The sequence below is a fragment of the Cervus canadensis genome, chromosome 7 (assembly GCF_019320065.1).
Source record: "Cervus canadensis isolate Bull #8, Minnesota chromosome 7, ASM1932006v1, whole genome shotgun sequence".
NCBI lineage: Eukaryota > Metazoa > Chordata > Mammalia > Artiodactyla > Cervidae > Cervus > Cervus canadensis.
In genome coordinates, this window is record NC_057392.1 from 47,807,184 (window position 1) to 47,834,184 (window position 27,001).

Genomic DNA, 27,001 nt, shown 5'->3' on the forward strand with positions numbered 1-27,001 from the left:
TCCAAGGAGTAAGCGTCTTTTAATTTCATGGCAGCAATCACCATCTGCAGTGATTTTGGAGCCCAGAAAAATAAAGTCTGACACTGTTTCCACTGTTTCCCCATCTATTTGCCGTGAAATGATGGGACTGGATGCAATGATCTTAGTTTTCTGAATGTTGAGCTTTAAGCCAACTTTTTCACTCTTCTTTCACTTTCATCAAGAGGTTTTTTAGTTCCTCTTCACTTTCTGCCATAGGGTGGTGTCATCTGCATATCTGAGGTTATTGATATTTCTCCTGGCAATCTTAATTCCAGCTTGTGCTTCTTCCAGCCCAGCATTTCTCATGATGTACCCTGCATATAAGTTAAATAAGCAGGGTGACAATATACAGCCTTGACGTACTCCATTTCCTATTTGGAACCAGTCTGTTGTTCCATGTCCAGTTCTAACTGTTGCTTCCCGACCTGCATATAGGTTTCTCAAGAGGCAGGCCAGGTGGTCTGGTATACCCACCTCTTTCAGAATTTTCCACAGTTTATTGTGATTCAAACAGTCAAAGGCTTTGGTATACTCAATAAAGCAGAAATAGATGTTTTTCTGGAACTCTCTTGTTTTTTCAATGATCCAGTGGATGTTGGCAATTTGATCTCTGGTTCCTCTGCCTTTTCTAAAACCAGCTTGAACATCTGGAAGTTCACGGTTCACGTATTGCTGAAGCCTGATTTGGAGAATTTTGAGCATTACTTTACTAGTGTGTGAGATGAGTGCAATTGTGCGGGAGTTTGAACATTCTTTGGCATTGCCTTTCTTTGGGATTGGAATGAAAACTGACCTTTTCCAGTCCTGTGGCCACTGCTGAGTTTTCCAAATTTGCTGTCATATTGAGTGCAGCACTTTTACAGCATCATCTGTCAGGAATTGAAATTGAAGTTCAGCTGGAATTCCATCGCCTCCACTAGCTTTGTTCCTTGTGATGCTTCCTAAGGCCCACTTGACTTCACATTCCAGGATGTCCGGCTCTAGGTGAGTGATCACACCATCATGATTATCTGGTCATGAAGATCTTTTTTGCACAGTTCTTCTGTGTATTCTTGCCACCTCTTCTTTATATCTTCTGCTTCTGTTAGGTCCATACCATTTCTGCCCTTTATTGTGCCCATCTTTGCATGAAATGTTCCCTTGGTATCTAATTTTCTTGAAGCGATCTCTAGTCTTTCCCATTCTATTGTCTTCCTCTATTTCTTTGCATTGATCGCTGAGGAAGGCTGTCTTATCTCTCCTTGCTATTCTTTGGAATTCTGCATTCAAATGGGTATATCTTTCCTTTTCTACTTTGCTCTTCACTTCTCTTGTTTTCACAGCTATTTGTAATGCCTCCTCAGACAGTCATTTTGCTTTTTTGCATTTCTTTTCCATGGGGATGGTCTTGCTCCCTTTCTCCTGTACAATGTCATGAACCTCCATCCATAGTTCATCAGGCACTCTGTCTATGAGATCTAGTCCCTTAAATCTATTTCTCACTTCCACTGTATAGTCATAAGGGATTTGATTTAGGTCATACCTGAATGGTCTAGTGGTTTCCCCACTTTCTTCAGTTTAAGTCTGAATTTGCCAATAAGGAGTTCATGATCTGAGTCTCAGTCAGCTCCCGGTCTTGTTTTTGCTGACTGTATAGAGCTTCTCCATCTTTGGCTGCAAAGGATATAATCAATCTGATTTCGGTGTTGACCATCTGGTGATGTCCATGTGTAGAGTCTTCTCTTGTGTTGCTGGAAGAGGGTGTTTGCTATGACCAGTGCCTTCTCTTGGCAAAACTCTTATTAGCTTTTGCCCTGCTTCATTCCATACTCCAAGGCCAAATTTGCCTGTTACTCCAGGTGTTTCTTGACTTCCTATTTTTGCATCCCAGTTCCCTATAATGAAAAGGACATCTTTTTGGGGTGTTAGTTCTAAAAGGTCTTGTAGGCCTTCATAGAACCGTTCAACTTCAGCTTCTTCAGCATTACTGGTTGGGGCATAGGCTTGGATCACCGTGATATTGAATGGTTTGCCTTGGAAACGAACAGAGATCATTCTGTTGTTTTTGAGATTGCATCCAAGGACTGCATTTTGGACTCTTTTGTTGACCATGATGGCTACTCCATTTCTTCTAAGGGATTCCTGCCCACAGTAGTAGATATAATGGTCATTTGAGTTAAATTCACTCATTCAGTCCATTTTAGTTCGCTGATTCCTAAAATGTCAACGTTCACTCTTGCCATCTCCTGTTTGACCACTTCCAATTTGCCTTGATTCATGGACCTAACATTCCAGGTTCCTATGCAATATTGCTCTTTACAGCATCGAACCTTGCTTCTATCACCAGTCACATCCACAACTGAGTATTGCTTTTGCTTTGGCTCCATCCCTTCATTTTTTTTGGAGTTATTTCTCCACTGATCTCTAGTAGCATATTGGGCACCTACTGACATGGGGAGTTCCTCTTTCAGTATCCCATCATTTTGCCTTTTCATACTGTTCATGGAGCTGTTTACTAAGTGCCTGCTAAATCCAGGAACCTTACATGCATATCTCATTTAATCCTTTCTACAGTCTGAGATAGTGAGTCTTATATCTCCATTTTACAGATGGGGAAACTGAGGCCTCTGTTGAGTAACCTGGTTACTTGCTAACCATATTTGTTAAGTGTCTAAATACAATATTTGCAAGTAGGATTAAAGTACCTTCCAAATCTGGGTCTCCAGCCCCATTCTACTCACCAGCTCCCATTTACAAGCAAGCATGGCAGCCTGGCTCTTACAGTTCTGAAAACTTAAGAACGTCAAAGGATTCCACCCATTTCTCTGCAAAAAATTTACTACATTTGACTTCATTGTCTCCAGTTTACTCCCTCCAAATTTCATACACCTTGGAACCTACCTTTTGGAAGGTGATGGAAACAGTGCTTCCCAAATTTATATGTTGAAATTCTGATGTGATGATGTCAGGAAGTGGAGCGTTCGGGAGCTGCTTAGGTCATGAGGGTGGATCCCTCATGAATAAGATTAGTGTTCTTATAAGAGACACCAGGCATTTATAAAATAGCTCTCTCACTGCTTCCACCACATAGTGAGGACATAGTGAGAAGTTGCTGACTATGAACTGGGAAGAAGGCCCTCATTATGCCAGAAACATAATCTCAGACTTTCAGCCTCCAGAACTGTGAGAAATAAGGTTATGTTGTTAATAAGGCATAAGTGTAGGTTATGTTGTTTATAAGGCTGTGGTATCTTGTTAAACCAACCCAAATGGACTCTTCCTGATGGGGATTCTCACTCCCTTGACTCAAAGATCAGTGGCAATCTGAGTTGACTGCACAATGGACCTTTTCATCAACAACAGTGTATCATCACAGGTGAACAGAAAAACAGGTCTGACAAAGTGTTCAGTCAGTTCAGTTGCTCTCTGAGACCCCCATGGAATGCAGCATGCCAGGCTTCCCTGTCCATCACCAACTCCTAGAGGTTGCTCAAACTCATGTCCAATGAGTCGGTGATGCCATCCAACCATCTCATCCTCTGTTGTCCCCTTCTTCTGCCTTCAATCTTTCCCAGCATCAGGGTTTCCAAGGAGTCAGCCCTTCAGATCAGGTGGCCAAAGTATTGGAGTTTCAGCTTCAGCATCAGTCCTTCCAATGAATATTCAGGATTGATTTCCTTTAGGATTGACTGGTTTGATCTTCTTGCAGTCCAAGGGACTCTCAAGAGTCTTCTCCAACACCACAGTTCAAAAAGCACCAATTCTTCGGCACTCAGCTTTCTCTATGGTTCAGCTCTCACATCCATACATGACTACTGGAAAAACCATAGCTTTAACTAGATGGACCTTTGTCAGCAAAGTAATGTCTCTGCTTTTTAATATGCTATCTAGGTTGGTCATAGCTTTTCTTCCAAGGAGTAAGTATCTTTTAATTTTATGGCTGCAATCACCATCTGCAGTGAGGTTGGAGCCCCCAAAAATAGTCTCTCACTGTTTCCATTGTTTTCCCATCTATCTGCCATGAAGTGATGGGACTGGATGCCATGATCTTCCTTTTTGGAATGTTGAGTTTTAAGCCAGTTTTTTCACGCTCCTCTTTCACTTTCATCAAGAGGCTCTTTAGTTGTTCTTCACTTTCTGCCATAAGGGTGGTATCATCTGCATATCTGAGGTTATTGATATTTCTCCCATCAATCTTGATTCCAGCTGTTTCATCCAACCCAGCATTTTGCATGATGTACTCTGCATATAAGTTAAATAAGCAGGGTGACAATATACCATCTTGGCATACTCCTTTCCCAATTTGGAACCAGTCTGTTGTTCCATGTCCAGTTCTAACTGTTGCTTCTTGACCTGCATACAGATTTCTCAGGAGGCAGGTAAGGTGATCTGTTTAAGAATTTACCATCTCTTTAAGGATTTTCCAGTTTGTTGTGATCCACATAGTCAAAGGCTTTGGTGTAGTCAATAAAGCAGAAGTAGATGTTTTTCTGGAATTCTCTTGCTTTTTCAGTGATTCAGCGGACATTGGCAATTTGATCTCTGGTTCCTCTGCTTTTTCTAAATCCAGCTTGAATGTCTGGAAGTTCTTGGTTCACGTACTATTGAAGCCTGGCTTGGAGAATTTTGAGCATTACTTAGCTAGCGTGTGAGATGAGTGCAATTGTGCAGTAGTTTGAATATTCTTTGGCATTGCCTTTCTTTGGGATTGGAATGAAAACTGACCTTGTCCAGTCCTGTGGCCATGGCTGAGTTTTCAAAATTTGCTGGCATATTGAGTGCAGCACTTTCACAGCATCATCTTTTAGGATTTGAAATAGCTCAACTGGAATTCCATCGCCTCCACTAGCTTTGTTCATAGTGATGCTTCCTAAGGCCCACTTCACTTTGCATTCCAGGATGTCTGACTCTAGTTGAGTGATCACACCATCGTGGTGGTTATCTGGGTCATGAAGATCTTTTTTGTATCATTCTTCTGTGTATTCTTGCCACCTCTTCTTAGTATCTTCTGCTCCTATTAGGTCCATACCATTTCTGTCCTTTATTGTGCCCATCTTTGCATGAAATGTTCCCTTGGTATCTCTAATTTTCTTGAAGAGATCTCTAGTCTTTCCCATTCTATTGTTTTCCTCTATTTCTTTGCACTGATCGCTGAGGAAGTCTTTCTTATCTCTCCTTGCTATTCTTTGGAACTCTGCATTCAAACGGGTATATCTTTCCTTTTATCCTTTGCCTTTAGCTTCTCTTATATTCTCAGCTATCTGTAAGACCTCCTCAGACAACCATTTTGCCTTTTTGCATTTCTTTTTCTTGGGTCTTGATCACTGCCTCCTGTACAATGTCATGAACCCCTGTCCATAGTTCCTCAGGCACTCTGTCTATCAGATCTAATTGCTTGAATTTATTTGTTACTTTCAGTGTATAAACGTAAGGGATTTCATTTAGGTCATACCTGAATGGTCTAGTGGTTTTCCCTACTTTCTTTAAGTCTGAATTTGGCAATAAGAAGTTCATGATCTGAGCCACGGTCAGCTCCTGGTCTTGTTTTTGCTGACTGTATAGAGCTTCTCCATCTTTGGATGCAAAGAATATAATCAATCTGATTTCAGTGTTGGCCACCTGGTGATGTCCATGTGTAGAGTCTTCTTTTGTGTTGTTGAGAGAGGGTGTTTGTTACGATCAGTGCATTCTCTTGGCAAAACTCTTGCCCTGCTTCATTTTGTACTCCAAGGCCAAATTTGCCTGTTACTCCAGGTATCTCTTGACTTCCTACTTTTGCATTCCAGTCCCTTTTAATGAAAAGGACATCTTTTTTGGGTGTTAGTTCTAAAAGGTCTTGTGGGTCTTCATAGAACCATTCAACTTCAGCTTCTTCAGCATTACTGGTTGGGGCATAGACTTGGATTACTGTGATATTGAATGGTTTGCCTTGGAAACAAACAGAGATCGTTCTGTCATTTTTGAGATTGCATCCAAGTACTATATTTTGGACTGTCTTGTTGACTGTGAGGGCTACTCAATTTCATCTAAGGAATTCTTGCCCACAGTAGTAGATATAATGGTCATCTGCATTAAATTCACCTATTCTAGTCCATTTTATTTCACTGATTCCTAGAATGTCTACATTCACTCTTGCCATCTCCTGTTTGACCACTTCTAATTTACCTTGATTCATGGACCTTATTGGAGAAGGCAATGGCACCCCACTTCAGTACTCTTGCCTGGAAAATCCCATGGACAGAGGAGCCTGGTGGGCTGCAGTCCATGGGGTCGCGAAGAGTTGGACATGACTGAGTGACTTCACTTTCACTTTTCACTTTTATGCATTGGAGAAGGAAATGGCAACCCAATCCAGTGTTCTTGCCTGGAGAATCCCAGGGATGGGGTCGCACAGAGTCGGACACAACTGAAGTGACTTAGCAGCAGCAGCAGCAGCATGAACCTTATATTCCAGGTTCCTATGCAATATTGTTCTTTACAGCATCGGACTTTACTTCCATCACTAGTCACATCCTTAACTGGGCATTGTTTTCTCTTTGGCTCCATCTCTTCATTCTTTCTGGAATTATTTCTCCAGTTTGGAGAAATTGTCTTCTCCAGTACCATATGGGGCACCTACCAACCTGGGGAGTTCATCTTTCAGTGTCCTATCTTTTTGCCTTTTCATACTGTTCATGAGGTTCTCAAGGTAAGAATACTGAAGTGGGTTGCCATTCCCTTCTCCAGTGGACCACACTTTGGCAGACCTCTCCACCATGACCCGTCTGTCTTGGATGGCCCTACAGGGCATGGCTCATACTTTCATTGAGCTAGACAAGGCTGTGGTCCATGTGATCAGTTTGCTTAGTTTTCTGTGTTTGTGATTTTCATTCTGTCTGCCCTCTGAAAGATAAGGATAAGAGGCTTATGGAAGCTTCCTGATGGGTGAAACTGACTGTGGGGGAAACTGGGTTTTGTTCTGATGGGTGGGGCCATGTTCAGTAAACCTTTAATCCAATTTTCTGTTGATGGGCAGGGCTCTGTTCCCTGGCTGTTGTTTGACCTGAAACCAAACATGGTGGGGGAAATGAAGATAATGGTGACCTCCTTCAAAAGGTCCCATGCATGCACTGCAGCACTGAATGCCCCAACCTGCAGCAGGTCACTGCCCACGCCTCTGCCAGAGGTAGAGTGTATCATCGCGGGTGAACAGAAAAACAGGTCTGACAACGTGTTTGTTACTGCTCCAGAAAAACATACGGTAACTGCTCCCTGGCTTTGATATTTCAAAGCTTGAACTTAAACAGCTATTGTTCACAGGTGTGATATCAAGTCACAACAGAGGAGACAAGACAAAGTGAAGCAACAGAACAGGAATCTGGCAGATGCCAACCAGGAGCCTCCTGATACTAAAACCTCACAGAACTTAAAAGATAAGTTTTGGGGCCTTGGCTTGAACTTTACAACTGAATCATACAGACTGTTTTTCCAGAGCCAGTGAATATCCTGACTTTTAGAGTTTTCAGATAGAAAAGAAAGTTTAGTCACTCAGTCGTGTCTGACTCTTTGCGACCCCATGGACTGTAGCCTACCAGGCTCCTCTGTCCATGGGATTTTCCAGGTAAGAGTACTGGAGTGGGTTGCCATTTCCTTCTCCAGAAGATCTCCCCAACCCAGGGATCGAACCCGGGTCTCCCACATCGTAGGCAGATGCTTTACCGTCTGAGCCACCAGGGAAGTCAGATATCTTTCAGATAGAAGATGAGGTCAAACTTAGTACTGGGATGCAAAGGTTTAATCAGCATTTTTTTGCAATATGATACTGCAAGACAGTGCAGGGACTTGCGGTGGAGACAGGGGTGGGGAGAAGCACAATATCCATCATAGAGGACAAACTTTGCAGGCCTGCAGGCCTGGCTAAGATCCCAACTCTGCCCTTAGGTAGCTTGTTGCCTTGGACAAGTTGCCTATATCCCTAACCTCAGACTCCTCATTGAGAAAGTCAGATGATAATATTAAGCTCATAGAGTTGAGGGAGATTTGAGAGCTGATGCATGGTGGTCAGTGATACAGAATCCACCTGCCAATGCAGGATATGCAAGAGATGCCGGTTCAATCCCTAGGTTGGGAAGATTCCCTTGGAGTAGGAAATGGCAACCCACTCCAGTATTCTTGTCTGGAAAATTCTACGGACAGAGGAGTGTGGCGGGCTACAGTCCATAGGGCCACAAAGAGTCGGAAACAACTGGGCATACATGCACACACGCACATACGGTGGGCACTTAGTATACAGAGTCCACATGTGTGAGTGACCAATGGGAGACTGCTGTTGCTGCTTTCAGTTGAGGCACAAATAATAAATCCAAGCTGCTCCAGACACCTAGGTGTTAGTTCACAGTCTCCTTAGGAGCTTCTGAAATGCCCCATAGGTGAGGGGCCTGGAAAGCCTGAAGAAAGAGGTGAAGTGAAGTGAAGTCAAAGTTGCTCAGACATTTCCAGCTCTTTGCAACCCCATGGACTATACAGTCCATGGAATTCTCCAGGCCAGAATACTGGAGTGCATTGTCATTCCCTTCTCCACGGGATCCTCCCAACCCAGGAAGTGAACCCTGGCCTCTCACATTGCAGGAGGATTCTTTCCCAGCTGAGCCACCAGGGAAGACCAGAAGAAAGAGGTAGACCACTGCAGATTGGTAGGTGGCAGGTTTAAGAAGCAAGAGAACCTACTTACCAGGCTTGTCTTGGGTGGCTGCAGGGTAACAGACCTCCACACACTGCCTGCCAGAATCCTAAAGTTTATACAGAGGACTAAACTGGGCTCCATTATGTACACTGTCCAGACAGTCTCAGCACCACAGGACTATTTCAGAGTTCTGTCCTTGGGCAGCTTCTGGCGTGAGGAAGGCAAGCAGAACACGCATTCCAAGGATGGGGAGGGGGTTAGGGGCCTCCGGTGGCCAGAGTCCAGCTCGTGGGTCACATGCTCTCCATGGTCTCCTCCAACACTTCTACTGACTACTAAAATAAACAGGATTTGGTTTAGTCCAATTGTCAAGATACATTTAGCATGAGTTTGAAGCTTTTCTCTAAGTAAAGAACTTTTACCGCATGATTAGATTAAAATACCAAATCCATTATGCTGACTGGGAGCACAGAAACCAGCCTGCCCTGCTCTGCTGTGAGTAGTTACAGAACAAGCCTGGGTCCTGAGTCTGTACTGTTTTCCTTCTGTAGCGGCAGGAAATTCATCCTGTTTAATGCTCACCATCTATTCCCCCTTCCAGATAATAGCACTTAGACTTCACATTCAGAACTTGCACCTCACCCTCTATCACCTATTTTTAGCTATGTGGCTTGGGATTTAATTCCATGCCCAAAGCCAGGTATAGATCCTGAAAGGTTTAAGTCAAATAACATTTGCCATCCCCCTGGCCACATTGATTGGTTCAGGGTTGGGCACATGACACGCTGGTCTGATCAGAGGAACTCGGAAAAGTACTGGTAAGGGTGAGTCATGGCCCTTCTCATCTCTGCCTGGCTTGGTGGGGTGAGGCTGCAGGGGTGGGAGGGACGTCAATTCCTTTGCTGGTGAAAAGTGTGTCCTCTGCCCTTCCTGGGGCTGGGGAGCAGGTCTTGCATAGTGACTGCACTCTGACATTAAATTATATATTCCCTGGCCATCTGTCTGCTAAACTAGGAAAATCGTGCAGCCTTCGGGGTAGAGCATACCTCCCTGTGGGTTACACTTCGTACCTCACCTTTAGGGATGTGCTGGGACTTGCTCGAGTCTAATGATAGACATAGAAGCAAACGGAGTGGTGGGGGAGTGTCCTGAGGAGGAACAGCACCGTCTTGCAAAGCAGCTGCTTCAGGGAGGCCACTACAGTTTTCAATGCAGAGTTAATCCCCTCAGATGCCTTAGAAGTGAAGTGAAGTCAAGTCAAGTCGCTCAGTTGTGTCCGACTCTTTGCGACCCCGTGGACTGTAGCCTACCAAGCTTCTCCGTCCATGGGATTCTCCAGGCAAGAATACTGGAGTGGGTTGCCATTTCCTTCTCCAGAAGATCTTCCCAACCCAGGGATCGAACCCGGGTCTCCCACATCGTAGGCAGATGCTTTACCGTCTGAGCCACTAGGGAAGCCTGGTCAAATAGTCTCATCAGAATTCAGGGACTCAACATCCCTATCTCTGTCAGGGTCTTGCAATTTGTTCTCATCCCAACATACAGTATTCCATCTCTTCCCAGTCAATGCCCTCCTTTTAACAGTAGATACCATTGAAACTGGGAATTTAATTTGCCTTGTAACTCAGCCACTCACTGGGTGAGATACTGGGTTTGTTTTTCAGCAAGTTTTGGGGTCATTTTATGAGGATCTTGAGCTGGGAATTTGAAGTCATGAGCTCATCCTTTTCTTTTCCCACTTTGTCCAGCACAGTTAGGAACTACCAGGCACTCTCATTATACTATTCAGTTTAACTAAAACGTTTGAACATCACTCAAAACCTTGCCTGGAGTATCCAACAGCAATATTTTTCATGTCTCTAATATCATCCCTCCATGGACTACCAGTACCCTCTTTACTATGTGAAAGAGAGTCATTAGTGCCTTGAACTCTAATCAGACCACAGATCCAGTTCCAGAAAATCCAGGATGTATTCAGAGAATTCATCCTTAAGATTCTGTTCCTCTAGGGTAATTTCCTGGTGGGAACTAAATCCCACATGCTGCAACTCAAGAGTTCACATCCTGGTATCTGGTCCCATCACTTCATGGTAAATAGATGGGGAAACAATGGAAACAGTGACAGACTTTATTTTCTTGGGCCCTAACATCACTGCAGATGGTGACTGCAGCCGTGAAATTAAAAGATGCTTGCTCTTTGAAAGAAAGGCTATGACAAACTTAGACAGCGTATTAAAAAGCAGAGACATTACTTTACCGACAAAGCTCTAAGCTATGGTTTTTTCCAGTAGTCATGTATGGATGTGAGAGTTGGACCATAAAGAAGGCTGAGCGCCAAAGAATTGATGCTTTGAACTGTGGTGTTGGAGAAGACTCTTGTGAGTCCCTTGGATTGCAAGGAGATCAAACCAGTCAATCCTAAAGGAAATCAGTCCTGAATATTCATTGGAAGGTCTGATGCTGAAGGTGAAGCTCCAATAATTTGGCAACCTGATATAAAGAACTGACTCATTTGAAAAGACCCTGATTCTGGGAAAGATTGAAGGCAGGAAGAGAAGGGGATGACAGAGGATGAGATGGTTGGATGGCATCACTGACTTGTTGGACATGAGTTTGAGCAAGCTCCGGGAGTTGGTGATGGACAAGGAAGCCTGGCATGCTGCAGTCCATGGGGTCACAAAGAGTGGGACTGAACTGAACTGAAAAGATCTCCTCTGCCACAACTAAGACCCAATGTAGCCAAATAAATAAATTAAAAAAAAAAAAGTTCTGTTTCTCCAGAACCACCTCCAGTACCAAAATCCAAAAGTCAAGGGTCAACCAGAGAAAAAGAATCAGTAGGAGACCAGTCTTAAGATTTATTGCAATGAATTGGCTTATGGATTTGTGGGGCTGGCTAGGCAAGTCTGAAATCTGTAGGGCAGGCTATTAGGAAAGGCAGGCTGCAACTTTTGGGCAGAAGTTGAAGCTGCAGTCCACTGTGGAGAGTTTCTTCTTATTCAGGAAAACCTTGGTTCTGCTCTGAAGGCCTTTCAACTGATTGCATCAGGTCTGCACAGATTATTATTGAAATAATCCCCCTTACTTAAAATCAACTGATAATGGGCTTTTATGCATCTATAAGATACCTTCACAGCAACACTTAGTGTTTGATTGAATAACTTGGAACTCTAGCCTAGCCAAGTGGACACAAAAAAACTGACCATCACACTGTAAATAATTCAGTGTTTATAACTGCGTTTGAATTTTAGTAATTCTTCATGTAACTCATTAATGACTTGCTTTTTTTATTCAACATTTGATAATGGTATTCACCAGGTTGTTCTCTGTAGCTGCAGTTCCTATCATTGCTATATTTATTCCACTGGTGAATATACTAAAGCTTACCCTTCTACTGTTATTTACCAGCTAGGTTATTGCCAGGGGGTTACAAGCTTTTTCTTTTTTGTTCTTAATAACACTGCTATAAGAGTCTTATTCAAGAGTTCTCTGAAGTACATACCTAGAATTGGAATCTCTGAGCCATAAGGTATGCATACTTTATCTTAAAAAAAATTTCTCAGTTTTAATTTCTAATATGGTAAATGGCAATAGCTATACTTGACATAAAAAGCTCTTTGGGGGTCCTCAGTATATTTTTAATACAATCTTGATACTAAAATGTTTAAGATCAACTAGATGAGGGACTAAATCTCCACTGAAAAAGTCAAACTTCATTATCATGAGAAAATAAGAAGGATAAATTTTATGTTAAAGTGAAGATGTTGTAGTTAAAGGAAGAAAGAATTCAGAAAAGAAATAATATTTTCAGTAAGATTAAGAAAAACATAATGTTTTAGGCAAAATATATATATGGGTATGCACACTTTTAGCTTCATCAAACAAGGCTAACTTCCCCAAAGGTCACTGCCGCTTAACAGATAGTGGAGAGCCCCTGTTTTGTAATGCTCATTTATACTTTGTATTGTCTGATGTTTCATTTTATGAATCTTGTAGGTATTAGCATCTATTTCCCTGATTACTAACCTCTTCTCTTTTGCCGACACAGGATCTTAGTTCCCTGACCAGGGATCAAGCATGTGCCCACTGCAGTGGAAAAGCAGAGTTCTAATCACAGGACCACTAGGGGAGTCCTCAACACCTTTTCAAATGTTTGTGAAAAGGTGTTCCTTCTATGGAATTCCTTTTGAACCATTGGCTGTCTTCTTCTTACCATGTATAGGAATTCTTTATATATAGATTTATATTTATTGCATGACAAATATCCTTTTGTGCTATTCCTAATATTGATTATCTGTGCCTTCCTTTTTTATCTCTTAATCATTTTCACCAGAATTTTGTCAATGTTATGAATATTTTTGAAAAATCAAATTCTGGCTTGTTCATCTTTTTTAAATTAATTTTTTCTTATATGTAGTTTTATCTCCCTTTTACTTTTTTGGGTATTATTTTGATATGGACACTTAGCTCATTAATTTTGAGACTTTTGAGCTCATTTGTTTTTGAGCTTATTTTCTTATGAGAAATATTTATGGTTATACATTTTCTCTAAATACTATATTAACTGCATCCCACATGTTTTGTTATATAATATTTTCATCAGCTTTTGATTCTAAATATTTTCTAATTCCATTGTAATTTCTTCTTCAACTAATGGTTTATGGTTGAAGCATTTGAGTTTTTGATTAAGACTTTATTTTTATTTATTTTATAATACTTATTTATTTATTTGGCTGCACTGGGCCTTAGTTGCGGCATGTGGGATCTTTAGTTATGGTATGTGGGATCTAGTTCCATGACCAGGGATTAAACTTGGGCCCTCTGCATTGGGAGCACAGAGTCTTAGCCACTGGATCACCAGAGAAATCCCCAGACTTTATTTAATTTTTCAACAGCAGTTTTAGATTCACTGCAAAATTGAGAAGAAGGTATTGAGGTTTCCCATGTATACCCAACCCCTATAAATGCATAGCCTCTCCCACTATCCCCCACCAGAGTAGTACATTTGTTATAACTGATGAACCTACATCCACCCATCATATCATCCAAAGTCTAAGTCTCCATTACTGTTTACTCTCTGTGTTGTACATTCTACAGGTTTGGACAAATGTTTAATGACATGTATCTACTATTATAGTATTAAATAGAGTATTTTCACTACCCTAAAAAAACTGTGCTCTGCCTATTCATCCATGCACTCACCCCACAGCATTTAATTTTTAATGGTCCATTTTTGTAGATATTCCACAGATGCTTCAAAACACCATATATTCTGTAGTTATTTAATATAGAGTTCTACATGCTTGTTAACTGTGTTGCTCAAATCTTTTATATCCTTAATTATTTTCTACTGATTATTCTGAATATCACAGAAATGTGTATTGAAATAGCTCATGAGATGGTGATCTTGCCAAATTTTCCATGTAATTTTGTCATTTCAGCTCATTTTTCAAGCTATAGAATTAGTTTTACAGAAGCTTAAAATTGTTATTCTTATTGGAAAATTGACTATTTTATCATTATACAGTCATCTTTTTATTTCTAGTAACTTTTTCCCCTTTAGATATTTTCCTTTGGGGTTTCCTGATGGCTCAGTGCTAAAGAATCCGCCTGCCAATGCAGGAGACATGGGTTCGATTCCTGATTTAGGAAGATCCCACATACCACAGAATAACTAAGCCTGTGAGCCACAACTATTGAGCCTGTGCTCTGGAGCCTGGGAGTCACAACTAGTGAGCCCACATGCTGAAAGTACTGAAGCCTGAGCACCCTCGAGCCTGTGCTCTGGAACAAGAGAAGCCACTGCAGTGAGAAGCCCTTGCACCACAGCTAGAGAGGAGCCTCCACTCACAACTGGAGAAAAGCCCATGCAGAAGTGAAGACCAAGCACAGACAAATAAATTAATTAATTAAATTATTTAAAAAACATTTTCCCTTAAAAGATTTTGTCTTATATAGCTATATGATCTTCCTTTTATTTAGTATTTACATAGTACATCATTTCCCACCATTTTTACTTTCAAATTTTCTATACGTTTTAAAAATGTATGTCTGTTGTAAAGAACAAATAGCTGGATTTTGTTTACTCAGTCTGACAATGTTTGTTTTTAAAATGCAGTTTTATGTCAAAATATTTAAATTTAGTGCAATTATTGATATATTTATTTTTTCCGTCTTACACTGTGTTTTCTTTTTTCATGCCTTTCTATCTTTTGTTTCTCTCTCTTTTCTTGCCTTCTTTTGGATTGGCTTTTATTTCCCTCATTCCTTTTTCTCTAACACTTTGAAAGTTATATTCAACTTCCATTATGTTATAAAATGCAGTATATTATTTAATGTCTTAATATTTAATATAGTGTTCTACAATTCTACTATGATGATTCTGAGTGTGCATTTTTTTAAATCATAGTTGGAATTTTTTTGGCTCCTTGACTCTGGATTAGGGTCCTTCGTCATCTATAGAAAGCAGTTCTGTACTGTATTTTCAAATATTGCCTCTTCCCTCATCTTTATTCTCTTTCTAGAATTATGATTGAATATATGATACACCTTCTTGGTCTATCTTCTGTGTCTTTTAGAGCTCTAGTTTATATTTTTCATCTCTCTGCCTCTCTGGGTTATAGTTCAGGTAAGTTCTTCTATCTTCCATATCCCTAATCATCCTGTCAGCTGTATCTAATCAGCTGTTAAACCTATTGAATTTTAAATTTAAAATTTTCACTTCTAGTAGTTGTTTGATTTTATTCCACACCTGCTTGGTCTTCTGTCATATTTTCAAGGTTCTCTTTTATTTATTATATTAAGGAAACTTATTTGATATGCTAATCTGATAACTCCAACATTTAAAGTTTTTGAGTGGGTCCAAATTCTCAGGGAAACTGCCTTTCTTGGATTCTGATGCTAATCAAATTGGGGTGGGGGATCTTCCCACCCCAGTGAGAATCTGCATTCCTGATCCTACCCTCATATAGGTTTTCAGCCTGAATTCACATGATTAGGCACTACTTCCACCCAAAGACAAAAAACCTGGAGCCAATAGTGTGATTAAAAATGACCCCACACTTACAATGCACATAAAATAATAATACAAGATATTAGATATATGTGGGGGCTTCCCAGGTGGTGCTAGTGGTAAAGAACCTGCCTACCAATACAGGAAATGTAAAAAACAAGGGTTTGATCCCTGGGTCAGGAAGATCCCCTAGAGGAGGGCATGGCAACCCACTCCAGTATTCTTGCCTGGAGAATCCCCATGGACAGAGGAGCCTGACAGGCTACAGTCCGTGGGATTGCAAGAGTCAGACACGACTGAAGTGGCTTCAGTAGCACAACACAGCATATTTATGTGTGTGTATGTATGTGTGTGTGTGTGTGTGTGTGTAGATATGTATCTATGTATATATATACATGTATATATATTAGGTTAGCACAAGAAATAATCATGTTCCATACTACAGAAAACAATTCACAGATTTAAGGTGATCCCTATCACAATACCTATGACATTTTTCACAAAATCAGAACAAATAATCCTCAAATGTATATGGAACTGCAGTAGACCCAGAATCGCCACAGCAATCGTGAGGAGAAAGAACAAAGCTGAAGGCATAATCCTCCAAGACTTCAGATAATGGTACAAAGCTGCATAATCAAAACAGACTGGTATTGGCACAAAAAAACAGATATATAGATCAATGGAACAGAATAGAGAGCCTAGAAATAAACCCAACACCTATGGTCAATTAATCATTGACAAAGGACGTAAGAATATACAATGGAGAAAAGATAGTCTCTTAAGCAAGTGGTGTTGGGAAAGTTGGGACAGCTTCATTCAAATCAATGAAGTTAGAACACATCCTCATACTAGACACAAAAATAAACTCAAAATGGCTTAAAGACTTAAATATGAGACATGACATCATAAACTCCTAGAAGAGAACTTAGGCAAAACATTCTCTGATGTAAATTGTATCAATGTTTTCTTAACTTAGTCTCTAACCAAACTTTACAAGCTTTCCATACAGCAAAGGAAACTAGGAAAAGCCAACCTAGAGTGGGAGAAAGCTTTGTAAATGATGTGAGCAACAAGGTGTTAGTATCCAACATATACAAACAGCTCATAAACTCAATGTCAAAAGAACAAACAACTCATCTAAAAAATGGGCAGAAGACCTAAATAGACATTTCACCAAAGAAGACATACAGATTGCCAACAGGCATATGAGAAAATGCCCAACATTGCTAATTATTAAACCACAAAACCACAATGAAGTACCATGTCACAGCAGTCAGAATGGCCATCACCAAACGTCTACAAATGATAAATGATGGTGAGGATGTGGAGAAGAGGGAACCCTCTTACACTGTTTGTGGGGATGTAAATTAGTGCAGCCACTATGGAGAACAATATGGAGGTGACTTAAAAAATGAAAAATAAAGCTACCAATGATCCAGCAATCCCATTCCAGGGCATTTATCCAGAAGAGATGAAAACTCTAAAAAAGACACATGCACTTCAATGTTTGTAGCAGTACTATTTATAATAGTCAAGACATGTAAGCAACCTAAGTGTCCATCAACAGATGAATGGATAAAGATGTGGTATAAATAAACAATGGAATATTAGCCATAAAAAATGAAATATTGCCATTTGCAGCAACATTAATGGACCTAGAGAACATCATTCTGAGCAGATTCAGATATTATATGATATCACTTATATGTGGAATCCAAAAAATAATACAAACGAATCTATATACAAAACAGATTCACAGACATGGAAGACAAACTTACAATTACCAAAGGGGAAAGGGAGGGGGATAAATTAGGAATCTGGGATTAACATATATAAACTTATAAGCATAAAATAGATGAGCAAAGAGGATTAAGTATATAACACAGGGAACTATATTTAACATCTTGTAATGACCTATAGTGGGCAATAATCTGAAATAAAAAGTATATTTATGTGATGCAATTTGCTGTACCTGAAACTAACACACTACTGTATGTCAATATACTTCAATTAAAAAAAAAAGAAAAGAAATAGCCATGTTGAGGGATAAGACAGGTTCGAGTAAAGCTAAGTTAAAGCCATTTCAAGTTATTTTCAAGGAAGTCATGTACTTACATGTCAGCCTTGGTCAGTGAATCTTTGTGATCATGATTTGGGGTGGGGGAACAGGAAACATGAGAGGAAAGTGAAAGTGAAGTCACTCAGTTGTGTCCAACTCTTTGCGACCCCATGGACTGTAGCCTACCAGGTTCTTCCCTCCCTGGGATTTTCTAGGCAAGAGTACTGGGGTGGGTTGCCATTTCCTTCTCCAGGGAATCTTCCCCACCCAGGGATCAAACCTGGGTCTCCCGCATTGCAGACAGACGCTTTACTGTCTGAGTCGCCAGGGAAGCCAACACAAGAGGACTGGACAGCAGTCACGTCAGTGCTCTTTAGGATGTGGCCCCAGATGACTATGGGGAGCCTGAATGGCTCCACAGCAGTTGAGGCTGGATGCAATGGGGAGATGCTATGTCTAGGCCTCTGAGGCTGGTTCAAGAACAACTGCTGGCTGACTGCTTCTCAGCGCGTGGGAGGGAAGGTGAGCTGGGATCACAACACGAGCACGAGGCCTACGGAGCAAGCCAGCCTGTGGCCACACGGCCTGCAGAAGTCTGCTGTCCTCCACCCCACCCTCGCCCACTCTTATTCTGCCCAAGCTGATGCCACTGGCTGGGGCTGCTCCATCTCCGTGGTTCAGCCTTGCCAAAACTGACTTTGGTCTCTATGAGGGTTATCTAACAATTAAGTGAGTGTTTTCAATGTACCTAATATACTTTTAAAACAGGAAAGAATCCTACAATGTTTGCTTTATAATACACATGCTTTTGTCCCTTAGCAAAATATCCAAGCGTCTTTCCATACAACAAGAGCATCCCCTTCCACCAGCTGCAAGCTCTCCAACCATCGTGTATCTATTTGCTCCCTCTGCTCTCTTCAGCTGGCACCTTCCTTTCCATCCATAAATGTGTTTGATTCTCTACCATTCTTACTGAAACAAGCAACTAAAACTCTCCCTGAAACTGGATGTGCACTCTATCTACTTCCTCCATCTCCTCTTCCCTTCATAGGAAACCTCAAACCATCCACATCTGCTGAATTCAGTGCTCATGTCATGTTAACTTTCCTTCACCATAGAGTCTGGCTTTTCTCACCACCGCTGTCCTGACACAGTCCTCTCAAGAGCCACCTGATTTTCTAATTGTCAAATCCAATTAACCCAATTAGGTGGCATTGCAGGCCCCTACATCGCCTGCCATTTGACAACAGGGATTCCTATCTCCTTCTAGAGGATCCTCTGACATCGTGAAAGGCTGGGAAACCCAAAGCTACATTTTGTAGATTCCCTTGAAGTTGGGTTTTGCAAGTTAGGTTTTAAGAATTTAGAAAGCAGATGTCAGACTTTCCTCGCAGTCTGATGGTTAAGACTTCACACTTCTACTGCAAGGGGCGCAGTTTCCACCCTAGTCAGGGAAGTTCCGCAAACCACACAGTGGAGCCAAAGGAAAAAAGAGGGAGGGGATATATTTATACCTGTAGCTGATTCACTTTGTTGGACAGCAGAAACCAACACAATGTTGCAAAGCAATTATTCTCCAATTAAAAAAAAAATGAAGAAAGCAGAAGTGAAACAGGCCATGTTTCTGTAGTTTTCAGTGCTTTCTCCTGGCAAACAAGATTATGCAGACATAGGGTTTTCCTGCAGCAGCTTCAGCTCTTCAGTGTCCAGCCCAGCTTTGGGTGTAACGGCAGTTACGGCAGCATTCTAACATCGCTGTAAGTTCAACAGAGTTCTGAGGTGGCCTTTATGCTTGTCTGTCACACAAATGGTGCCTCCTCCAGAGAGTTATTTCTGGGTGTTCAGAGTCTTTCCTGGCAGCCCAAACTACAGCCTATTCTTCGAGTGCACCTATGATTTTTAGTACCTAACTGCCTATTTAGATTCTCTTTCTATTGGCTTCTATTTCCCATACTGAACTCTGGCCACTTGGTATCAGAAGTGGCTGTAGGCAGCAGGCCTTCGTGAAAGAGAATATTTATATGCTGAAAGAAAATAGCCACAGGTCGGTCAGGCAGGGGCCGTGTGGGCACTGCTTGTGCCTTCCCAGGGCCAGGTACGTATTCTCCTGGGCTGTGGCTCTGAGACGTGCACCTCTGCCTGTGCTTATCCTGAGACCACCCAGAGCTTCTTGGCCAATGACCAGCTCTGCCACACCAGTGAAACTCCATCCCACACTCACCTGCTTTTCCCCCTTGACCACATGTCCCATCATTGTGATTTCATCTGCTGTGTCTGTGTTGGAAGACCTTCTGGTCCCTAGGCTCCACCTCACAATCTGGTCCACCCTGTGGGGAAAGGGAACAGTCAAATTGTCCAGATGTATGTTGCCTTCCTTCCCCCAAGAACTAAAGCAAATAGATAAAAGAAAAAAGAGGAGAAAATAACTATCAGTCTATCTTCTTTGTCTAGGGAAAAAAATTCAAGAATGAGGACAAAACAAAGGTATTTTCAGGTAAACCAGAATTGAAAGACCTTCACAAGCAGATCCTAGAACATTTGAAAGGAGACATACATATATATACACACATGTAGACGTATACACAAATATATATCAGGCCGAAGGAAAAATGACTTCAGAGGAGAGATCTGAGATGGAAGTAGGAGTTGGTCCTTAGATGGGAGATATCCAGAAGGTGGAAGTCAAGTGAAGGCTATCCTCCTGCTGCCTTGCTTGCTTCTGGTGGTAAGATCAAGGAGGTGGGTAAGTTTTCTCAATCAGTATTCCAGTTTCATTTACCAGCTTCGTAGGTGCTGACAGGGAGCAAAGATCTTTGGGTTATGAGGTCACAACCACATTGCTGGTTCTGAGGTCATAAGCAATACATTGTGTTTATTTAAAAAAAAAATTTATTGGGGTATAGTTGACTTACAATGTTGTGTTTGCACTGTGTCCTTGAACTTAATCGTTGCCGGGGTGGCTTCCTGTGTCCCACCCTCCTGACAGAGGGGGACAAAATAGTAGCTCCAACAGTGGGTCAGTTTTGCAGCTTCTATGAGACATTCCTGGAGGGTCAGCTTGAGCCTGACCATCCAGCACCTCTGAAGTTTTCTTAAGCAACTGTTTTCCTATATGAAACTCCTTGGGGATTAAAGTACACGATTGCTGGAGAATATCAACAAAAACTGTGACTCAAAATGGTGTAAACAATTCATCACATCACATAACAAGATGAGCAGGGTTTGCTGCTGCCAAGGTTCCTTTGGGCTTCTTGGTGATCTTTGTGATTCTGCCTTTCTTATTGTGTAGACATCATCCTCACGCAGGCAGCAAGATGGCTGGTACCCTTCCAGCCATCCTATCTAAACAAGACATAGTGGAGAAGAGTCTGTGTTTTTTATGTATGTCTTTTTTTGTTGTTGCTTCTTTTAAAATAGTTTTATTGACATACAACTAACATGCATACAATTCATTTAATGTATACAGTTCAGTGATTTTAGTATATTCACAGATATGTGTAATCATTATCATCTTCAGAATATTTACCTCCCAGAAGAAACCTCATAGCCCATTCCCCTGCTTACCACCCCAGCCCTAAGCAACTACTAGTCTATTTTCTGTCTCTATAGATTTCCTGTTCTGGACTTTCATATGAATGGAGTCATAGAGTATGAGGTCTTTGGTGGCTGACTTCTCTCATTTAGAATGTTTCCAAGGTTCATCCATGTTGTAGCAGATATCAGTACTGATTTCTTTTTTTGTGGCTAAGTGCTATTCTATTATATGGATATACCACATTTGTGTATCCACTCATCTGTTGATGAATATTTGAGTTGAACCTTCTAGATATCATGAATAATGCTGCTATAAGCACTTGCTTAGGAGGTTCTGAGTGGAAACACATTTTCATTTCCCTTGGCATATACCTAAGAGTGGAACTGCTGGGTCATGTGGTAATTTTGTGTTTAGTCATTTGATGAACAGCCAGGTTGCTTTGCAAGTGGCTTCCCACCAGCAGTATGGACTCTAAACTTCCTATATCATGACCAACATTTGTTGCTATCTGACTTTTTAATTCTAGTCATCCTAGTGGATGTGAACTGGTATTTATTATGGTTTTGATTTGCATGTACATCTCCTTAAATCAAGGGAATCGTTTCTAGATGTCCCCCACCTGACTTTTCATTAAGTCCCATTGGCCGGAAGGGTATGAGATACACCTTCCTAAACCAATCAGTGGCAAGGGAAATGGGATTTCCAGTGAGGACCCATTTCTTGGTTTGAAGTTGGGGCACTTGGCTGCCTCCTTTAAGGCACACAGACATCCAGAGAAGAGGGCTTATACCCTGACAACATCATGTTCTGTTAGAAGGAAGTAAGTGAGACAGAGGATTGGCTGTGTAGCTACGCCATGTATGTGGCTTCTATGACACCAGGCTCTGATTGATGGCTTTCCTTCTTTTCTTCTGACCATTTCTTCTTGGGCGCCTCTTCCTCTGTCCACAACTGTCCACTCAGTACTTCCTCCTCATCATCTGCACTCTTTGGGGCATCTCATTTATTTTCATGATTTCCATTTCCTTTTGATGACTTCAGAAATTATTTTTCCTGAGCTTCAGATTTACTGATAATAATAAATAAAAATAACAATATAATTGCCATTTTAAGATACTTATGCTCCAGACAGGGGCTTCCCTGGTAGCTCAGCTGGTAAAGAATCTGCCTGCAATGCAGGAGACCCTGGTTTGATTCCTGAGTTGGGAAGATCCACTGGAGAAAGGATAGGCTACCCACTCCAGTATTCTTGGGCTTCCCTGGTGGTTCAGCTGGTAAAGAATCCACCTGCAATGTGGGAAACCTGGGTTTGATGTCTGAGTTGGGAAGATCCTCTGGAGAAGGGAATGGCTACCCACTCCGGTATTCTGACTTGGAGAATTCCATGGACTATTCCATAGGGTCACAAAGAGTCAGACTGAGCGACTTTCATGCTCCAGGCACAGTACGTTATCTCAGTTTACTCTAATCACAACCCTAAAATTCTATTCTCATCCCTATCTTATAGATGAAAGAATAGGTTTAGAGAGATTAAGTTATTTTACTCAAGGCAACCAATTGAGTAGGTTGATGCAAGTAGGAGTTGGACCCAGTCTGTTTGACTCCAGAAACCTAATCCACTTTCTGTTAGACTTCTGCATTTCCCTCAAACACAGGGCAGCCAAAAAGAACATACCATTTCCCCATGACTTGCCCTACCCCCCTCCACCCGTGTTCCCTGCAGCAGAGAGGGAACTAGTTTAGAGACCCAAGGGTCATCTTCCATCTTAAAAACAAATCATTTTCTATGTGTGCATAATAAAATATTGAGAAGCAAGATGGTCTAAAGTAGACCACACTCATTTCTCTGCTTTTCCTCCCCCACCTGCACCCACCCTCCTAACTGCAGCCAGAGAGCACGGTTATTCTCCTGTATAAAACCTCTGAAGGGGGGGGGTCAGCCCCTCACCACCCTCCGGACCAAGTCCACATTCTCGATTATGACTTCCAAGGCTCTCTAAGATCCCCAGCAACCTCTCCAGCCTCCCCTCACCTCTTCGTGTACAGAGCTCAGTGCTCCAGAAACACGACGTTTTTCTGTGGTCTCCTCCTCTACTTGCTCACATTGCTTCCTTTTCAAGATTCCCTTAAAATATGGAGGTTAAGACAAGCTTTGGCATTGAGCCGACCTAGTGTCAAATTCTTGCTCTGTCATGGTGAAAGAGCACTTAATCTCTCAACTCCAATGTATTATTATTTATCTGTAAAATGAGTATAACCCTACCTCAGGGCTGTCGTGAAGATGGGTTAAACAAACTGTCTGGACCCTCGAGAAGCTCTCCCTAGCCCATTTCTGCAGCATCCTGGGCCAGGCCTTGCACTGTGCCCTCTCATCGCTCCTCTGTCCTGTCTGAGGTCCCCCAGATCTGGGATCCATTCGGATTCATCTCAGCCCCTTGAGTGCACCTGGATGGGATCACTGCGGGGCTAGGGTCAAGGATAGAGTCGGAGATCCCTGGAGCGGATGGCAACATCGCAGGGCATTGAACTTAACAAGTGTGGGAGTTCTTTAGGAGACAATCATTGCTCATCCAGCGCTGGCTCCCGGGGCTGAGGCCACAACAGGAGGGCAACAGCACCAGGGGGCGGAGCCAACAGCGTGGGGCGTGGCAACTAACTACCGAAACCCAATCAGTATGCAAGCTTGTTTATTTATGCTAGTAAGCACCCTGAGCTGCCCAGCGGGGGTCCAAATCCTGCAAATCCCACAGCCCGCCCGCCCGACAGGGAACAAGAGGCTTTGGAATAAAGGGTTAGCACCCAGGGCCGCGGAGATTCGACTGCAGAGCAGGGGAGCGGGTGCTGATATCCATGGCCAGGGGTAGCCAGCGCACGTGTGCGCGGAGGGGATGTCCGAGTGCAGGCAGCAGGGAGAGACCATCTTAGTGGCAGGGGTACAAAGAAGCAGAAACCACTGCGCCGGTCGTGGGGTGCGTAGCGGTGAGTGGGAAGGTGGCTGGGGAAGAGAGCAACACAGGGAGGCTAGAGGACGGGACGGTTGGGCAGAAAGACTCGTCCTTCGCGCTGAGTCCAGAGACCTGGGGCTGGATCTCGGTGCCTTACCTTTCTGTATGCGCAGCCTCTTGCTCTGGGGACGCAGCTGTGGAGGAGCATGGCCCAGAATGGCAGCCATCGCATGTTATCTTCCAACTTAAACTTCTTCCTGACAAAACTGCCAGATTGTTGTTTACAGGAAAGGGCAGCAAGCTGAAGGGTCAGCCCCCTCCGGATCCGGATTCGGATCCGGTATTAGGAGCAGATTTTAAAGACTGCGTGGAAGGAAGTGTTGGAGAAGGGGGCCCCTGCTCAACAGGCAAACAATAGTCTTCTCTGGCTCGAAACTGGCCAGGACCATGTCGCTCTAGAGCAAGGCCTTGTTCCAAACTCCAGGGTCCATCCCAGGTGCAGAGAGTGAGAGTGGCTTTCCTGAGTCCATTTTCCTGTTTGGTGCTGCATTTCATCCTCACCTGGACCCAGAGGGCCCCAGTAAACCCTGCAGAGCGCTCCGTCCTGGGAGCATGCCAGTCTGACCCTGGTGCCTTCTTCTCTGGCTGCCCAAACGGCCCCACATTTATCCTTTGCTTAACAGAGAAGGTAGCACGCAGCATTAAACACACATAAGAGAGAGTAGTTCTACCACCTAGGAGGAAGGTAGTTCTACCAACTCATACATCATGTAACCATCCCTGACCTTGCAGTTCCCACCTGCAAAATGAGAACTTGGCTCTGTAGCAGGGAGTTTTCAGGTGTTCATAATTTCAACAGGGGTTCTCACTTTTTTGAGGAGAAGGGGTCTGAGAAGAAGGTCTGGTGAGGGATGCCCTCCTTAAGGAAAACTGTCCTTGTCTATTGTGCGGCCATGCAAAGGCCTGAACAGCCAGTAACCAGAGTGCCACAGGGTCTCCTGGAGCAGAGCTCTTGTCTGTGTTCCCATGTGATTCCTGGTCAGGGAGGCCATCCCCTCACCCTGGCCTCATCCTGGAGAGGCTAGTCCTGGCCCAAAGTGCACCCCATGAGACCAAAAATAGTTAATCTTCTCTGGCAAATGCAGACCTATCTGTGCAGCGTTTTACAGCACCTTTTGATTTCATCTTCACAGGGAACCTGGGAGGTAGCATTATATTCCCATTTTATAGATGGGGAAAGTGAGGCTCAGTAAAGTTACAGAACTGCCCAGCCCAGAGTAGTAGGAAAGGATATAAGTCTAGGCCTCTACCTGGGTTCAGAGCTAGTGCTCCACAGTGGAGGATATCCCCGGCCTCCCTTCCCCTTCCTGAGAAAACCTCACCGCGAGCTTCCTGTCTCTAGGCTGGGGTAGGTCAGTGCTCAGAGCCAGTGAATCCCAGTTTGGGGAAATTTGCCCCTAAAACCTTGGAGGCTGTAGCTCTCTAGCCTGCCTCCCGAGTCCTTAGCTTCTGCTGGTCTCTGGGCAGCCAGCAAAGATAGGAATGGAAAGAATCACCTTCCTCCATGACCTTCCCTCTTTCCCCCTTGATCCCCATCAACTCTTCCAGAGCTGCTCGGGCGACTCACCGAGCGCGCGCTGCTCCCGGCTGCACCTGCCCAGCTGGCGACCTCCGGCCAGGCCCGCGAGAGCCCCACGGGTAGGGGTGGGTCGGGAGCAGCCCGGACTAATGGGCTGGAGCCGGCGGCGTGTCCTCAGCGCGGCGGCCGCTCGGTCTGGTCCGGGGAATTGGGCAAACCCGGCAGTGCGCCAGGCGGGGCGGAGGTGTGGTGGAGAGGGCTGGAGCCCCAGAGCGGGGTCGCCCCAGGGCGGGGGAGGGTCCCCGGTGGCCCTTGGGTCACAGCACGTGGGCAGTGGCTGGTCTCTCCCCTCTGCGCTTTTCAGCTCATCCCCCTAGCAGCCCCCTCCTTGGCGACGCCTGGCGATCTGCCTATTTAGCATGAGGGACAATTAAGCAGAACAGTTCTAGGCCATGCTTCTTTGTCATTCCAAAGGGCGATCTCTGAGTTCCCTGTGGGTGGGGCTTGCTACTGCTCAGAAGACCTGCTCTGCTGGTGGAGCGGGTCAGGGAAGACAGGCGCGGCGGCGAGGCTGCGCCAGCCTGGTTGGGCAGCGGCTCAGGAGACGCAGGGTGGGTTTCACCCAGACGCAGCTTCTTCTCGGCAGCCACTGCCGCGGCGTCCTGCACCCTGAAAACAGGCCAGGGGCGGGTGCCGCTTCCGTCCTCTGCATTCCGCAGGTGGGGGACAGGGCTGCCCGACAGCCAGGGCCGGAGGAGGTCACTGTGTGCCCTGGAGCTCAGGCTCCCTTCCCCCAAGGTGAGACCCGCCGGACCTGCCGCTCTCGGTCTCTCCGCGGGGTGAGCGACCCCAACTCATGGGCTCCAGGACTGAGCTCAGTGCGCCGCTGGGGACCTTGTGTCCTCCGGGGTCCCTCTGCGTCCCTGCCCGCGCCCGGGCCTGAGGAACGAGCGCGGCGGCTGGTGACTACTGCCCCCTAGCGGGAGAGTGTTGCATGACGCCTCCCGAGAGGCTGTCCTGGCCTGGAGACCCTCACACCCTCTGTGCCCAGTCAAAGGTTTTTTGGAAGGTCTTGAGCAGAATCCTTTCACCTGTATTCCCTTTCAGGCTTCGCAGCAGCCGTCACATTAAAAAACAACAACAAAAAACCCTACCTACTTTATTGAGATATTATTTGCTTATAGTAAAATCCAGATTTTTAAGTAC

At 43.6% G+C, this 27,001-nt stretch overlaps 1 protein-coding gene across 7 annotated transcripts in view; it reads right to left on the reverse strand.

The window, feature by feature from the left end:
* PIGZ (phosphatidylinositol glycan anchor biosynthesis class Z) overlaps positions 1 to 26,706 on the reverse strand; it is a 31,960-nt gene extending 5,254 nt beyond the window's left edge. The window contains exons 1-4 of one of the 7 annotated variants that reach the window (XM_043473277.1): positions 25,844 to 26,706; positions 24,374 to 24,482; positions 19,958 to 20,063; positions 8,711 to 8,997 (exon numbers count right to left, since the gene is read on the reverse strand). The gene's annotated coding sequence lies outside the window, so the exon portion shown is untranslated. Of the gene's footprint in view, positions 1 to 7,571; positions 7,594 to 8,710; positions 8,998 to 19,957; positions 20,064 to 24,373; positions 24,483 to 25,843 lie in introns of those variants that run through there. The other 6 variants (XM_043473279.1, XM_043473276.1, XM_043473278.1 and 3 more) reach the window with 6 other exon arrangements.
* Between the last annotated feature and the right edge of the window lie 295 nt (positions 26,707 to 27,001).